A 19687-nucleotide genomic window follows, 5' to 3' on the forward strand; every position below is an offset into this window, starting at 1 on the left:
TCAGTTCATGCAACTGTTTAGCACTGATTATTGCATCACTAGAACTAATGCCATACAACGATGGATAGCGGTCACACTTAGATGCATATCACACAGTTACAAAATAGACAATTAGAAAGGTATATATCATTCCCAAAAATCAACAATATGTCAACTGTCGTAGATACTTATTTTTCTCCCAGTTAAACATAACACATCACAAAACAAACACAATATGCCTAAACATGCTGACTTTACTAGGAACAAGACTCTGGTGAAAAGAGGCACGGCAACAAAAATCCAAAGAGGACATCAACACCTACAAGTAGCCCCACCCTGAACTTAAAATCATGCAATGTCCCCAATGCATCAAACCAAAACAAGAGAATTAGAAACATACTTGTGGCACTATGGGTGCGAAGATCTAATGTCAATAACATAATACGAATACAAACAACAAAATACCATGGGTTGCCTCTCAAGAAGTTCCTAATTTAGTGTCGCGGCATGACCCAACTCATCTTTTTTCTCCACCTTAAGGATATGAATTTCACACGCAACTTAGAGTCCATCTTATTACCTCGATCATAAGGTGGTGGTACAAATATTAAGAAGCTGAGTAATGGATGATGCATGGTAAACAACTCAGTCTTAAAGTGAGGTGTGTTTTTAAGTTGCTTGTCTAATGTAAAATCAAGAATATAGGATTCTTGTTCTTTATCTTTACACTCTTCTACTATTTTAAATGATACCACAAACAATATATCATCTAAACATAATGTAGAAAAGTTCTTTGAATGAGGCCCAATCAATCCTACTTTAAAATTTACACTATCTACTATACACTCTCTTTTATTCACCTCTCAATGTCAGTCTCAAGATCAAGATAACAATCGAGTGGTTGCGATTCTTGAGTTTTCTCCTCAAATTAGCTAATGTACTCCTCATATTCTTCTTGGTTTAGCCACTATATACTTGGTGGGAGTGGTAATTACTTTATCTCTACCCACAACTGTTCTTGATTCTCTAAAATTCGTTTCATCAATTTGTTTGCTTGAATCGTGACAGCATACATATCTTCAGTATGATCACTTTGACCACAAGCCAAACATCAAGTTACAGTAAGTAGGATAGTATACACATCATATTGTGAAGGTCCAGTCCACGCACTTCCAGGTAAATCTAGACAGCAAGCCCTAAAATATGGTTCCCCATAATAATAACAAGAATCTTCATCACTCAAAAAATTATCTATCCAGGCCGACATCTCAAGAAAAGTGTGAGAAAGTAAAAACAAAAGAAAATAAAATAAAAAAATAAACTAAACAAATATTTAAAAGTTTGAATTCAAGCAAGTAAACTAAAATTTCAAACCAACTCAATACGCTGAATTGTTCCCCAGCAATGGCGTCATTTCTGATAATGCTCAACTTACACCTCAATTTAGTGCAAGGCGATCGTCGTCAATATATTTACTGAACTTTTAAGTTGGGGTCGAATCCCTAGGGAACAATGTGAGTGGCGATTAAACTAGTTTGAAACTAAATCTACAAGTTAAATTCAAATAAATGATACGAAAAGATAAAATGGGGGTTTTTGATGATCAGCAAATAATTGTAGGACACTTTAGATTCAGTGTTTGCAGATCAAGAGTTTATGAAATAACCAGAATTATGTTCACTAGGGCTTATGGTACATGACAGATGTTAAAAAGGTTCAAGATTCTCACGGTTGGTAGGATAACAAGCTATCTTTATCGATGTTATCCTTAAATGTCTCTCGACCTACTTAAGCGTTTAATTCCCTAATCCCCTCGGACTTAGGGAATTTCTATTTACTGCTCAGATTTTACCTTAAGTTAACCAACCTTGTTACAACGCTGATTATTAAATAAAGTATTTCCGAGTCCTGTTGGTAATTCACTTCCTACTATATTTTATTTCATTCTCAAGAAAATCAAAGCAGGTGTGTCTACTGTTTACAACCAACAGACGTTAATTAAAACTTCATAATTATCAAGAAATCCTACCACCTTTTGAATCCTGAATACTTAGCACCTCATCAAGACCTAACCCTAGATCCCATAACTCAGGATAATGAAGTTCATCCACTCAGGATGTAACGAACGAAACACATAATTGAATTCATGATTTGAAAGATAAACATACAGAGATGAATAATAACTAGTGAATCACAGATTAGATCACAAAGAAAAAATGCCAAAATAGTGATAATAATCTCTCCAAAGTATTTTCTTTTTCAAGCCAGAAAAACTAGAGAGAGAAAAAATATCAAAATACGTCTTTTAAAACTCAAGTTCCAACACCCCTAGAAAAACCCTAAACAAGGCTTTAAATAATTCACCCCAATTATGGAAACAAAACCAAGGTTACAGCTTTTTCTCAGAATAGACGATGACTATTGGTGACGCCTTATCAGGATCTTGACGACTTATCAAGAATGTCGTCAGGTCTTCTTCAAATCTGGACTAGTCCTATCTTAGGTTGACGGAAACTTCTGACGGCTTATCAGGACTATAAAGACTTATCAGAAATGTCGTTACACTTTTGCTCCAATTTTCACGTTCTACCTAAGTTCGATGACATTCCTACCATAGCTGAGGTCCATTCTCTGTCTAAGGCTGACGATAATGCTTATAACTTATCACAAGGCTGACGACTTATCAGGAATGTCATCAGCCACACTTCTCTTCTTTTTACTTCAGATTTCAACTCTTTTGCTTGCATCCTTGTTGGTTTTCTAGCATCTTAGCTTATACTACAAAAACAAAGATAAAACAATCAAAAACGACAAAAGTTACTTTAGACCATGCAATTATTCCGAGTTAAAAAAAGAAAATGTATTAGCATGCTTACACATCAGGAATGCCTGGACCCCAGACCCACCCCCAAAACCGAGGTTATAACACACTGATTTGGCTTGAAAATGCCTCGTTCGCGTCGTTTCTCCCATTTGACCATCCAAATGGTCTCGAATAAATAGAAGGACTACACTGGGATAATCCCCAATCTCCCTAGCATGCCTCGATCGATTTTCAGCTCATGGCACCCCTGAACCCCAAGCCCACCCCAAAAATCGTGGGCTATAGCACATCGATTTGGCCTAAAAATGCTCCATTCGTACTGTTTTGACCATTTGACCACCTAAATATCCTCGAATAAATAAATAGACTATATTGGGACGATCCCCAAACACCCTGCATGCCACGGTCGATTTTTTTCCAATGGCACCCCTGGACCCTAGTTCACCCAAAACCGTAGGCTACAGCACACCGATTTACCCCGAAAATGCCCTGATCGCACCGTTTTGCTAGTTTGACCACCCGAATAGCCTCGAATAAATAAATGGACCACACAGGGATGATCCCCAACCTCCCTGGCATGCCCAATCGATTTTTGGCCCACAAGACTCCTGGATACCAAGCCCACCCTTAAAATAGTGGGCTATAGCATACTGATTTTTCCCAAAAATGGCCCATGTGCATTATTTCACCCATTTGACCTCCCAAATGGCCTCGAATAAATAAAAGGACCATACTTGGATGATCCCCAACCTCCCTGGCATGCCCCGATTGATTTTCAGCCCATGACACACCAGACTCTGGGCTCGTCCCCGAGATTGTGGGCTATAACACATCGAATTGCCTAAAAATGTCCCGTTACCGCCGTTTCACCTGTTTGACCACCCAAATGGCCTCGAATAAATAAACGAACCATATTGGAACGATCCCCAACATCCCAGGAAGACCCCAGTCAATTTTTGGCCCACAGCACCCACAAATCGTTAGCCTACCCCTAAAATCATGGGTCAGAGCATGCAATTTGGCCCAAAAATGCCCTGTTCATGCCATTTTGCCCGTTTGACCACCCAAATGGCCTCGAATAAATAAACAAACCACACTAGGATGATCTCCAACCTCCTAGGCACTCCTTGGATGATTTTTTGCCCATGACACCCCCAAACCTCGGGGCAACCCCTAAAACTGTGGGCTATAGCACACCGATTTAGCCCCAAAATGCCCCATTTGCATTGTTTTGCCCGTTTGACCACCCAAATGGCCTTGAATAAATAAACAGAGTATGTTGGGACCATCAATAACCTCCCTACCATCCCTCGATCAATTTTTGGCCCACGGAACCCTCAGACCCTGGGCACACCCCCAAAACTGTGAGCTATAGCACTCCGATTTAGCCCAAAAACACTTTATTCGCTTCGTATCACCCGTTTGACCACCCAAATTGCCTCAAATAAATAAATGGACCACACTGGGATGATCTCTAACTTCCCTGACATGCCACAGTTGATTTTTGATCCACGACACCCTCTGTCCTCAATCCCACCCCTAAAATTATGCACTATAGCACATTGACTTGGATCGAAAATTCCCCGTTTGCGCTGTTTCGCCCGTTGGACCACCCAAATGGACTCTAATAAATAAATTGACCATATTAGGATGATCCCTAACTGCCCTGGCATACCCCGGTCATTTTACAGCCTACGACACCCCCGGACCCCGGGTCCATCCCCAAAATCGTTGGCTATGGCTCACTGATTTGGCCCAAAAATGCCCCGTTCAGGCTATTTTGCCCATTTAACCACCTAAATGGCCTTGACTAAATAAATGGACCACACTGGGATAATCCCCAAACTCCCAGGCATGCCCTGGCCAATTTTCGGCCCACGGCACCCCTGGACGCCGGGCCCACCCCCAAAACTATGGGCTATAACACACTGATTTGGCTCTAAAATGCCCGTTTTCACCTTTTTGCCCATTTGACCACCCAAATGGCCTCGAATAAATAAACGAACCAGAATGTATGATCCCCAGCCTCCTTGCCATACCTCGATCACCCACGAAACTGTGGGCTATAACACACCAATTTGGCTCTAAAATGGCCCGTTCGTGTTATTTCGCCTGTTTGACCACCCAAATGGCCTTGAATAAATAAACGGACCACACTAGGATTATCCCCCACCTCCTTGGCATGCCACGATCAATTTTTGGCCCACGGTATCCTTGGACCCCGTGCCCACCCTCGAAACCGTGGGATATAGCACACCGATTTGGCCGAAAAATGCCCCATTTGCGCCGTTTCCCCTGTTTAACCACCCAAATGGCTTTGAATAAATAAATGAACTACACTGGGATGATCCCCATTCTCCCTAGCATGTGCCGATTGATTTTTTACCTATGGCACCCCCAGACCTTGGGCCCACCCGTAAAAACGCAGGTTATAGCAAATCGTTTGGCTTAAAAATGCCCTATTCGCGTTGTTTCGCTTGTCTGACCACCCAAATGGCCTCGAATAAAGAAATAGACCACACTGGGATGATCCCCACATTCGATGTTTGACCCACGACACCCCCTGACCCCATGCTCACTCCCGAAATCATGGGTTATAATAGCATACTGATTTAGCCCGAAAATGCCCCGTTCACACCATTTCACCAGTTTGACCATACAAATTGCCTTGAATAAATAAACGGACCACTCTGAGAAGATCCCCAACCTTCTTTGCAAGCCCTGATTGATTTTTGGACCACAGAAACCCCACACACTGGGGGCACCCCCAAAAGATGTGCTACAGCATACCAATTTGGCCCAAAAATACTTTCATTACGCTGTTTCACCCGTTTGACAACACAAATGATCTCGAATAAATAAATGGACCACACTGTGATGATCCCCAATCTCCCTGGCATGCCCCGGCTGATTTTTGTCCATCAGTATCACCAAACCCCAGGGCCACCCATAAAACCGTGGGTTATAGCACACCGATTTTGCCCGAAAATGCCCCGTTTGCGCTGTTACAATCGTTTGACCACCCAAATAGCCTCGAATAAATAAACCTACCATACTGGAAGGATCCCAACCTCCCTGGCATGCCTCGATCAATTTTTGGCTTATGACACTGTCGTACCCCTGACCCACCCCTAAAACCATGGGCAATAGCACACCGATTTGGCCCAAAAATGCCTCGTTTGTGATGTTTTGCAAGTTAGACAACCCAAATGGACTTGAATAAATAAAAAGACCATACTAGGATGATCCCCAACCTCCCTGGCATGCCCCGGTCGATTTTTGGCCCACAACACCCCCGGACCTCGAGCCCACCCCCAAAATCGTGGGATATAGGACATTGATTTAGCTTGAAAATGCCCCATTCGTACTATTTCACCCGTTTGACCACCCAAATAGCCTCAAATTAATAAACAGACCATTCTGGGTTGATCCCTAACCTCTCTAGCACGCCCCGATCAATTTTCGGCACACAACACCCTTGTACCCCAAGCCCACCCCCAAAGTCGTGGGCTATAGCACACTGATTTGGCCCGAAAATGCACCATTCGCATTGCTTTGCCCGTTTGACCACCCAAATAGCCTCGAATAAATAAAATAACCGCACTTGGATGATCCCCAACCTCCCTGCACGCCTCAGTTAATTATTGGCCTACGAAACCCCCAGAACCCGGTTCTACACCTAAAATCATAAGTTATAGCACACCGATTTAGCCCCAAAATGCCCCAATAGAGCCATTTTGCCCGTTTGACAATATAAATGGCCTTGAATAAATAAACAAACCTCACTGGAATGATCCCCAACCTCTCTGTCATACCCCGATCTATTTTTGGTGCATGATACCCTCATACCCCGGGCCCCTCCCCTAAACTATGGGCTATAGCGCACCGATTTGGTCCAAAAATGCCCAGTTTGCACTGTTTCGCCCGTTTGACCACCCAAATTATCTCGAATTAATAAACGGACCACAGTGGGATGATCCCTAACCTCCCTGGCACGTCCTGGTCAATTTTTAGCCCATGGCACCCCTGGCCAACTCCCAAAATCGTGGACATAACACACCAATTTAGCCCAAAAACTCCACATTCACGCCGTTTTGCCTGTTCGACCTCCAAAATAGCCTTGAATAAATAAAAAGAACACATTGGGATGATCCCCAACCATCCTAGCATACCCTGGTCAATTTTTAGCCCATGAAACACCTAGACCCTGGGCCCACTTCGGCCGTTTAATAACCCATATGGCCTCTAATAAATAAATGTACCACTCTTGGATGATCTTCAATCTCCCTAGCATACCTCGATCAATTTTCATCCCACGGTACCCCGGGCCCACCCTCTAAAACCGAGAGCTATATCACACTGATTCAGCCTAAAAATGCCCCGTTCGTGTTGTTTCGCCCGTTTGACACCCAACTGGCCTCGAAAAAATAAATAGACCATATTTTCGGCCCACGGTACCCCCGGACCCCAGGATCACCTCCAAAATCGTGGGCTGTAGCACACCAATTTGGCCTGAAAATACCCCGTATGCACCATTTTGTCAATTTGACTACCCAAATGGCATCAAATAAATAAATGAACCATACTAGGATGATCCCCAACCTCTCTGGCATGCCTCAGTCGATTTTTATCCCATGAACCCCCGTGAACACCAGGCCCATACCCAAAATCGTAGGCTATAACATACAAATTTTGCCATAAAATAACCCATTTGCGCTGTTCTACCCGTTTGACCACCCAAATGGCCTCGAATATATAAAAGGACCACACTAGGATGATCCCCAACATCCTGGAATGCTCTGGTCAATTTTTGATGCATAGCACCTCCGGACGCCGGGTCCAACCTCGAGGTTGTGGGCTATAACACATCGATTTGGCTCAAAAATGCCCAGTTCGCATCTTTTTACCCATTTGACCACCCAAACATCTTCGAATAAATAAATGGACCACATTGGGATGATCCCCAACCTCCCTGGCATGCCCCGTCAATTTTTGGCTCACAGCACCATTGGAACCCGAGCCCACCCCCAAAATCATGGGCTATACCACACCGATTTAGCTCGAAAATGTCCCATTAATGCCATTTAGACCATTTGACTGCCCAAATGGCCTCAACTAAATAAACGAACCATACTGGGATGATCCCCATCCTCCCAGGCATGCCCAAGTCAATTTTTTGCCCACGGCACCCCCAGACCTCGAGCCCACCCCCAAAACCATGGCCTATAGCACACCATTTGGCCTAAAAATACCCCGTTTGTACCATTTCGCCTAATTAACCACTGAAATAGCCTCGAATAAATAAACAGACCACATTAGGACGATCCCCAACCTCCCAGGTATGCCCTGGTCAATTTTCAACCCACGAAACCCCCAGACCCCGGGTGCACCCCCAAAATAGTAGGTTATAGCATTCCGATTTTGCCCAAAATTGCCCCATTCGCATCATTTTGTCCATTTGACCACCCAAATAGCCTCGCATAAACAAACGGACCACAATGGGATGATCCAAACTTCCCTGGCATACCACAATTGATTTTTGGTCCACTACACCCTCGGACCTCAGGCCCACCCCCGAAACAGTGCGCTATAGCACACCGATATGGCCAAAAAATACCTCATTCGCGCTGTTTTTCCCATTTGACCTCCCAAATGGCTTTCAAAAAATAAAAAGACCATATTTGGACTATCCCCAACCTTCGAGGCACGCGTTAATTAATTTTCAGCCAATGAAACCCTCGGAACTCAGGCCCACCCCCAAAACCGTTGGCTATAGCATATCGATTTGGCCTAAAAATACCCATTTGCGTTGTTTTGCACGTTTGACCACCCAAATAGCCTCGAATAAATAAACGAACCACACTGAGATGATCCCTAGTCTCCCTGGCATGCCCCGGTTGATTTTGAACCCACGGAACACTAGGCCCCAAGGCTCACCCCCAAAACTATGGGCTATAGCACACTGATTAGGGTCGAAAATGCCCCGTTCACGCCGTTTTGCCTGTTTAATCACCTAAATGGCCTTGAATAAATAAACGGACCACACTGAGATGATCAACAACCACCCTGGCATGCCTCGGTCAATATTTGAGCCACACCACCCCCGAAACCTGGACCCACCCCCAAAACCATGGGCTAAATCACATAAATTTAGCCCAAAAATGCCCCGTTCGCGGTGTTTTTCCCGTTTGACCACCCAAATGACCTCAAATAAATAAATGGACTAGACTAGGACGATCCCCAGCCTCCTTATCATGGCACAGTCAATTTTTGGCCCACGGAACCCCCAGAACCTGGCCCCACCCCCAAAACCGTAGGATACAGTCCACCGATTTGGCCGAAAAATGCCCCATGTGCACCATTTTGCTGTTTTGACCACCCATATGGCCTCGAATAAATAAATAGACTATACTAGGATGATTCCCAATCTCCCTATCATGCCTTGGTTGATTTTTGGCCCACGGAAACCCTGAACACTAGGCCCACCCCCAAAACAATGGGCTATAGCACATCAATTTGGCCTAAAATTGCTCTGTTCGTGTTGTTTTGCCTGTTTGACCATCCAAATGGCCTTCGATTAATAAACGGACCACAATGGGATGATTACCAACCACCCTGCATGCCACGATCAATTTTCAGCCCACGGCACCCCCGGACCCCAGGCTCACCCTGAAACCGTGGGCTATAGCACATTGATTTAGCCCAAAATGCCTTGTTCGCATCGTTTCGCCTGTTTGACCACCCAAATGGCCTTGAATAAATAAACAAAACACACTGGGATGTTCCCCAACCTCCTTGGCACGTCTCAGTCGATTTTCGGCCATGGCACCCCCAAACATTGGGCCATACACAAAACTGTAGGCTATAGCATACTGATTTGGCCCAACAATACCCCATTTGTGTTGTTTCACCCATTTGACCACCTGAATAGCCTCGAATAAATATACGTACCACACTGGAAAGATCCCCAACCTTCTTGTCATGCCCTGGTTAATTTTTGGCCAATGGAACGCCCGAACCCCGAGCCCACCCCCAAAACCGTGGGCTATAGCACACCGATTTGGCCTGAAAACACATCGTTTATGCTTTTACGTCCATTTGACCACCTAAATAGCCTCAAATAAATAAACGTACTATACTGGAAGGATCCCCAACCTTCGTATTATGTCTCGATCAATTTTCGACCCGCTACACCGTCGTAGCCCAGGCCCACCCCTGAACGATTTGTCCCAAAATGCCTCATTCATGTTGTTACGTCCGTTTGACCACCCAAATAGCCTCGAATAAATAAATGGACCACACTTGGATGATCTCCAACTTTACTGGCATGCCCCAATCAATTTTCAGGCCACAAAACCTATGAAACCTAGGCCCACCTCCAAAACCGTGGGCATTAGGATAGCGATTTGGCCAAAAAATGCTTTGTTCGCACCATTTCGCCCATTTTACCACCCAAATGGCCTTGAATAAATAAATAGACCACACTGGGATGATCCCCAACCTCCCAGGCATGCCCCAATTGATATTGGATCCACGACACACCTGGACCCCGAGCCTACCCCCGAAACCGCTGGTTATAGCACAACGATTTGGCCCCAAAATACCCCATTTGTGCTATTTTGCCCGTTTGACCTCCCAAATTGCCTTGAATAAATAAACGAACAACACTGGGACAATCCTCGACCTCCCTGACATTTCCTGAACAATTTTTGGCCCACGGAACCCCGTACCTCAGGTCCATCCCCAAAACCATGGGCTATAGCACACTGATTTGGCCAAAAAATACCTCCTTCGCACCATTTCGCCCGTTTGACAACCCAAATGGCCTTAAATAAATAAAAAGACCACACTAGGATGATCCCCAATATCTCTGCCATGCCCTTGTCCATTTTCAGCCTATTGTACCTTCGAAACCCAGGCCCACCACTGAGACCATGGGCTATAGAACATTGATTTGGCCCAAAAATGCCTCAGTCACACCGTTTTGCCCGTTTTACAACCCAAATTGCCACGAATAAATAAACAGACCACATTGGGATGATCCTCAACCTCCCTGACATACCCCGGTTAATTTTCGGCCCATAGCACCCCTGGACCCTGAGCCCACCCCCAAAATCATGAGCTATAGCACACCGATTTGCCCCAAAATTGCCCTGTTCGAGCTATTTTTCCCGTTTGACCACCCAAATAGACTCCAATAAATAAACCGATCATACTGAGATGATCCCCAATCTTTATGGAATGGCCCGGTCAATTTTTAGCCCACGACACACCCAGATCCTGAGTCCACCCCCAAAACCATGGGGTTATACACACCGATTAGGCCCAAAAATGCCCCATGCATGCCATTTTGCTCGTTTGACCACCGAAATAGCCTCGAATAAATAAATATACCACACTGGGATGATCCCCAACTTCTCTGGCATGCCCTAGTCAATTTTTAGCCCACGATACCCCCGTACCCCGGGCCCTCCCCCAAAACCATAGGCTATAGTACATCAATTTGGTCTAAAAATGCATCGTTCGCACCGTTTCGCCCGTTTGATCACTTAAATGGCCTCAAATAAATAAACGGACCACACTGAGATGATTCCTAACCTCCCTAGCATACCCCAGTCGATTTTTGTCCCACGAAACCCTCGAACCCCGGGCCCACCCCTAAAATCATAGGCAAGAGCACACTGATTTGGCCTAAAAATGCCATGTTCGAGCCGTTTTACCCGTTTAAAAACTCAAATGGCCTCAAATAAATAAAAGGACCACACTGGGATTTTCTCCTAACTCCCTAGCATGCCTCGATCAATTTTTTACCTGCAGTACCCTAGGACCCCGAGCCCACCCCCAAAATTGTGGGCTATAGAACACAAATTTGGCCTGAAAATGCACTATTCAAGCTGTTTTTCTATTTGACCACCCAAATGGCCTCGAATACATAAACAGACCATACTGGGATAGTCCCCAGCTTCCCTGACATGCCCCGGTTAATTTTTGGCCCACAACTGCCTCGAACCCCGGCCCCACCCCTAAAACTGTGGGATTACTTTAAATGATCATAACTCCTTGTACATAATGATCTGAGTGATATACTATATATCAATGAATAGCTCTACGATTCCTCTTTCCAATGAAATTGGTTTCATCCAATTTGTCTACCGAAGCAAAAAGTTATGGTCAATCTACTTCAGCCTATCAAAAGCAAATTTTTGGGTCAACTTCAAACGATCATAACTCCTCATACACAATGATCTAGGTGAGATACTAAATATCAACGAAAAGATATGAGAGTTCTCTTTCTAATAGTACACCGATTTGACCAGAAAATGCCCCATTTCCATTGTTTCACCCGTTTAACCACCCAAATATCCTAAAAAACTGACTACACTAGCACGATCTCCAACTTCTCTTGCAAGCCTCGGCCCGCACCCCTAGCTCACCCACAAAACCGCGGGCTATAGGACATCGATTTAAACCTAAAATGCCTTGTTCATACCGTTTTGCCTATTTGACCACCCAAATGGCCTCAAATATATAAACGGACTATACTGGAATGATCCCTCACCTCCCTGACATGCCCCGATCAATTTTTGACCCATAGCACCCCCGAACCCTGGGGCTACCCCTAAAATTAAAGGCTATAGCACACTGATTTTGCTTGAAAATGCCCCATTTGCATCGTTTCGCCCGATTGACCACCCAAATGGCCTCACATAAATAAATGGACCACACTGGGATGATCCCCAACTTCCCTAGTATGCCCCGATCGATTTTCAGCCTACGGCACCACCGGACCTCGGGCCCTCCCCCAAAACCATGGGCTATTACACACCGATTTGGCATGAAAATGCCCAGTTTGCACTGTTTGTTCGTTTAACTACCCAAATGGCCTCAAATAAATAAACGTACCCTACTGGGATGATCTCAAACCTCCCTGGCATGACCCGGTTAATTTTCGTCCCATGGTACTCCCATAACCCGGGCCCTCCCCTAAAACCATAGGCTATAGCACACTGATTTGGCCCAAAAATGCCCCATTCATGTTGTTTTGCACGTTTGACCACCCAAATGGCCTCGAATTAATCAACAGACCACACTGGGACGATCCCCAATATCCCGGGCATGCCTCAATTGATTTTTGGCCTTAGGTACCCCCGTACCCCGGTAATACAGTTCATTCCACCAAGAAGCCAAAACAGTCCACAAAACGTGAGAAGAACAAGCAACGCAAAGGAATACAAGATGACAAACACAAAAACACACGAATTTGCAAAATAATGAAAGGATAGAAGTGAAACCAAGATTATTAAAAAATTAAGAACCAAGTATATTTCAAAATTAACCCCTAATGAATGTAATAATCAAAACCACAATCTTACGGTGACCGCCAAGGTAATCGACTCACCTCTAGATCCACCGTTTCTAAGTAAAGAACAATATTGGCTTTTTCATGCCCTATAGTAAGGATGACTTTCCAAGTTCTAACTAAGACTATACTAAGGTGTTCTAATCTCAAGAGAGAGGATTTCAAGTGTTTCAATCTTTCATCTTTCATAAACTAACTAGCAAATGAACTAATAGAACCTATTTATAGTCTAACTTATTACATAACAAAAATGACCACAATACCCTTAATGAAAAGGGGTGGTCATGAAGTGTTACTTGGACAAGGCTAAGTAACCAAAATGTCCTTAATGAAGGCCCAAAACAATGAGTCCTCAATCTTCAAGGCTCCAAGCAATCTTTCACACATGGGATTACTCTTTGGTTTACTCAAATTGGCTCTTCCATGTAGGATCCCATTTCCTTAATGTGGCCAAAGATTGATGCCCCACGTACAGACTTCAAATGATGTCATTGAAATCTAAGGAGGTCATTTAAATCATATCACCCGGGTCCATCCCTAAAACTATGGGCTATAGCACACCGATTTGGCCTAAAAATTCCCCGTTCGCACCGTTTCGCCCGTTTGACCACCCAAATGGACTTCAATAAATAAATGTACCATATTGGGATGAACCCCAACCTCCCTGACATGCTCCAGTAGAGTTTTGGCCCATGACACCCCCAAACCCTGGGATCACCCCTAAAACCGTAGGCTATAGCACACCAGTTTGGCTCGAAAAAGCCCTATTTGCATTGTTTCGCCTGTTTAACCACCCAATTGGCCTTTAATAAATAAACGGACCATACTGGGATGACCCCCAACCTTCTTGGCATTCTCTAGTCAATTTTTGACCAACGGCACCTCGAACCCTGAGCCTACCCCCAAAATCGTAGGCTATAGCACATCGATTTGGCCAGAAAATGCCCTGGTTGCATCGTTTCGATCGTTTGACCACCCAAATGGACTCGAATAAAAACACGGACCATACTAGGACGATCCTCAACCCCCTGACATGACTAGGTCAATTTTTTGCTCATGGCACCCCCAGACCCCTAGCCCACCCCTAAAACTGTGGGCTATAGCACACCGATTTAGCCTGAAAATAACTCGTTCGTGTTGATTCGCCCGTTTAACAACCTAAATTGCCTAGAATAAATAAACGAACCAGACTGGGATGATCCCCAATCTTCCTGGCATGCCCTAGTCAATTTTTGGCACACGGCATCCCTAGGCCCACTCCAAAATCGTGGGCTACAGCGCACCGTCGTTTCACCCATTGGACCCCCCAAATTACCTCAAATAAATAAACAGACAAAACTAGCACAATCCCTAAGGCCCCAATCGAATTTCAGCAAATGACACCTCCGAAACCCAAGCCCACCCCCAAAATTGTGGGCAATAGCATACCTATTTGGCCCAAAAATGTGTTGTTTCGCCCGTATGTGCACCCAAATGGCCTCGAATAAATAGACGTACCATAGTGGGATGATCCCCAACCTCTCTGGCATGCCTCGGTTGAATTTCAGCCTATAGGACCTTCAAACCCCAGGCCCACCCCCAAAATCGTAGGCTATAGCTCACTGATTTGACCCAAAAATGCCCTGCTTGCACCATTTTGCCCGTTGGACCACTCAAATGGACTCGAATAAATAAATGGACCATAATGGGACGATCCCCAACCTCCCATGCATGCCCCGATTGATTTTTATCCAACATCACCCTTGGACCCTGGGCCCACCCCCGAAACCGTGGGCTATAGCACAACGATTTAGCCCAAAAATGCTCAGTATGGGGATTTTTACACGTTTAACCATCCAAATGGCCTTGAATAAATAAAAGAACCACACTGAGATGATCCCTAACCCATTCCTCGATCGATTTTTGGCCCATGGTACCCTCGGACCCCATGTCTACCCCCAAAACCATGGGCTATATCACACCGATTTAATATGAAAATACCTTTTTTCGCGTTATTTCCCCATTGACCATCCAAATGGCCTCGAATAAATAAAAAGACCATACTTGGACGATCCCCAACCTCCCTGGCATGCCTCGATTGGTTTTCGGTGCACGGCACCCTCGGAATTAGGGCGTACCCCCAAAACCGTGGGCTATAGCACATCGATTTGGCCCGAAAATGCCCTGTTCGCATCGTTTTGCTTGTTTAACCACCCAAATAGCCTCGAATAAATAAATGGACCTCACTATAACGATCCCCAACCTCCCTTGCATGCCCCAATCAATTTTTGGCCCGCGAAACCCCTGGACCCCAGGCGCACACCCAAAGCCGTGGGCTATAGCACATCAATTTTGCCTGAAATGCCCCGTTCGCGCTGTTTCACTCGCTTGACAACCAAAATAGCCTTGAATAAATAAACGGACCATACTGGGATGATTCCTACCCTCCCTGGCATGCCCCGATTAATTTCTGGCCCACGGTACCCCCGTATCCCGGGTCCACCCCCAAATCGTGGGATATAGCACACCAATTTGGCCCAAAAATGCCTCGTTCATGCAATTTTGCTTGTTTGACCACCCAAATGGCCGTGAATAAATAATTGGACCACACTGGGACAATTCCCAACTTCCTTGGCATGCCCTGGTCAATTTTTTACCAACGGCACCCCCAATTTTTTACCAATGCCACGATTTGGCCTGAAAATGCCCCTTCGCTAGGGGTGGGCATGGTATGGTATATACCGAATACTAGACCAAAACCAAAAATTTTATATCGCGGTATGGATGTTATGGTATTTGGTATGGAATTTGGTAAGAATTTTAATTATTTTGGTATTTGGTACGATATTTGGTATTTATGTAATAAATACCGTATACCGCACCGAAGTTTTTTAATAACATATAAATCCATATATACATATATATTATAGTTAAGATTATTAAATATGTTTATATATCATTCATTAGCCAATTGAACACAAAAGTAGCTTTTATTCAGAAATAAATTTTTGGGAAGCATATTATTCAAGAGTACTTTGCTTCAGTTTAGGTACTTTTGTTCAGAGTTTGCATCTCGGACTATTCAATCGGGATTGAAATATTATTTTTGTGTAATTGATTAACAAAGATAGTTGTTAACCTAACATGATTGAGATGTTTCTAAAATTTAAAGTTATAGTTTTTTATATGAATATATGTAATAAGAAATCAAATAAAGTATGGTTACCGAATTACCATATCGTAAAATAACAAAAACGAATTAAAAAATACCGAACCATACAAAACTAATTTGGTATGGTAATGGTATTGTTCGTTTAGATACTGAAAACCGAAGTTACCGTACCGAAGTTTAAAATATCATACCATACCGTATCATACCCACCCCTACTGTTCGCGCTGTTTCGCCCGTTTGACCACCCAACTGGCCTAGAATAAATAAACGGACTACACTGAGATGATCCCCAACCTACCTGGCATGCCCAGGTCAATTTTTGGCCCACGGTACCCCCAGCCCCCAGGCGCACCGTAAAACCGTGGTCTCTAGCACACCGATTTGGCCCAAAAATGACTCGTTTCGCTCGTTTGACCACCCAAATAGCCTTGAGTAAATAAACGGAACACACAGGTATGATCCCCAACCTCCCTGGCATGCCTCGGTCTATTTTCAACCAACGGTATCCCCGAATCTCGGGCCCAACACCGAAACTGTGGGTTATAGCACACTGATTTAGCCCCAAAATGCCTTGTTCGTGGTATTTCTCCCGTTTGACCACCCAAATATCCTCAAATAAATAAACGGACCATACTAGGACGATCTCTAACCTCCCTGACAAGACCCGATTGATTTTCGGACCACTACACGCCCGTACCCTTGGCCCACCCCCAAAACCGTGGGTATAGCACACCAATTTAACTCGAAAATGCCCAATTAGTGTTATTTCACCCGTTTGACCACCAAAATAGCCTTAAATAAATAAACGGACCATACTGGGATGATCCCCAACCTCCCAGGCATGCCCCGATTGATTTGTCCCACGGCACCCTTGGACCATGGGCCCACCCCTAAAACCGTAGACTATAGCACACCGATTTGGCCTAAAAATGCTCAGTTTGTGGAGTTTTGCCCGTTTGACCACCCAAATGGCATTCAATAAATAAAATACCATACTGGGATGATTTCAAACCTACGCCTCGGTCGATTTTCAGCCCATTGTACCGGCGAACCCCGTGCCCACCCCCAAAACCGTGGGCTATATCACACTGATTTAACCCAAAAATGCCCTTCTTCACATCGTTTCCCCGTTTGACCAACCAAATGGGCTCGAATAAATAAACAGACCACACTTTGACGATCCTCAACCCCCCTGGCATGACTCTGTAGATTTTTGGCGCACGGCACCCTCGGACCCAGGGGCTGCCCCCAAAATCGTAAGCTATAGAACACCGATTTAGCCCAAAAATGCACCGTCCGCATTGTTTTGCCCGTTTGACCACCCAAATGGCCTCGGATAAATAAATAGACCACTCTGTAATGATCCCCAACCTCCCTTGCATGCTCAAATTCATTTTTAGCCCACGGCACCCCTGCACCCCAGGCCCACCCCCGAAACCTTAGGCAGTAGCACACCGATTTTGCTCGAAAATGCCTTGTTCGCGTTGTTTCACTCTTTTAACCACCCAAATGGCCCTGAATAAATAAACGGACCACACTAGGATGATCCCAACCTCCCTGGCATGTCCTGGTCGATTTTCAACATACGGCATCCCCGAATCCCGGGCAAACCCCTAAAACTATGGGCTATAGCACACTGATTTAGCCCCAAAATGCCTTGTTCGCTCCGTTTCGCTGGTTTGACCACCCAAATATCCTCAAATAAATAAACGGACCATACTTAGATGATCTCCAACCTCCCTGGCAAGACCCAGTTGACTTTTGGCCCATAACACCACCGTACCCCTGGCCCACCCCCAAAACTGTGGGCTATAGCACACCAAATTGGCCCAAAAAGGCCCCATTCATGCCGTTTTTCCTATTTGACCACCCAAATGGCCTCGAATAAATAAATGGATCACACTGGATGATCCCCAACCACCCTGGCATGCCCCGATTGATTTTTGATCCACGGCACCCCCGAACCCCAGGCCCAACCCTGAAACCATAGGCTATAGCACACAAATTATGCCTAAAAATGCCCCATTAGCGTCGTTTCGCCAGTTTGACCATACAAATGGCCTTGAATAAATAAATTAATCATACTGGGACTATCCCCCAACCTCCCTGGACCGCCCCGGTCCATTTTTGGCCAGTGGTACACTGGGATCCTAAGCCCACCCCCGAAATTATGGGCTATAGCAACCAATTTGGCTCAAAAAGCCCCCCCACGTTATTTTACCCGTTTGACAACCCAAATCACCTTGAATAAATAAATGGACCACACTGGGATGATCCCCAACCTCCCTGGTACACCCCGATCAATTTTCAGCCCACGAAACCCCCAAACCCCAAGCCTACCCCCAAAACCGTGGGCTATAGTACACCGATGTGGCCTAAAAATGCCCCGTTCTTGCTGTTTCACCCGTTAGACACCTAAATAGCCTCGAATAAATAAATGTACCACACCAGGACGATCCCCAACCCCCTGAGCAAGCGCTGGTCAATTTTCATCCCAAGGAATCCCCATGTCCACCCCCAAAAACGTGGTCTCTAGCACACCGATTTAGTCCCAAAATGCCACATTAACGCCATTTCCCCGTTTATCTACCCAAATGTCCTCGAATAAATAAATGGACCACACTTCAATTATCCCAACATCCCTTTCACATCCCAATCCATTTTTGTCCCACGACAACCTCGAACCCCAGGTCCACCCCGAAAATCGTGGGCTATAGTACATCGATTTGGCCTGAAAATGCCTCATTCATGCTATTTTACCCATTTGACCACCTAAATGGCCTCGAATAAATAAAATGACCATACTAGAATGATCCCCAACTTCCCTTGCATGCCCCGATCAATTTTAGGTGCATGGCACCCCTGGAACATGGGCCCACCCCCAAAAACGTGGGCTATAGCACACCAATTTTTTCCGAAAATGCCCCGTTCGCACTGTTTCTCCTATTTGACCACCTAAATGGCCTCAAATAAATAAAAGGACCACACCAAGATGATCCTCAACCCCCTAGTACATTGTGGTAGAATTTTAGCCCACGACACCCCCGAACCTTGGACCCACCCCCAAAACTGCAGCACACTAATTTGGCCTGAAAATGCCCCGTTCACACCATTTTGCCTATTTGACCACCCAAGTGGCCTTGAATAAAAGAACGAACCACACTGGGATGATCCCCAACCTGTTTGATAAGCCTCGATCGATTTTTGGCCCACGAAATCCTCGGACCTTGGGCCCATTCTCGAAACCATGAGCAGTAACACATTAATTTGGCTCAAAAATGCCTCATTCGTACTGTTTTGCCCGTTTGATCACCCAACTAGCCTCAAATAAATAAATGGACCACACTAAAATGATCTCCAACCTCCCTGGCAC

Source organism: Capsicum annuum, chromosome 1 (assembly GCF_002878395.1).
Source record: "Capsicum annuum cultivar UCD-10X-F1 chromosome 1, UCD10Xv1.1, whole genome shotgun sequence".
In the NCBI taxonomy this organism is placed as follows: domain Eukaryota; kingdom Viridiplantae; phylum Streptophyta; class Magnoliopsida; order Solanales; family Solanaceae; genus Capsicum; species Capsicum annuum.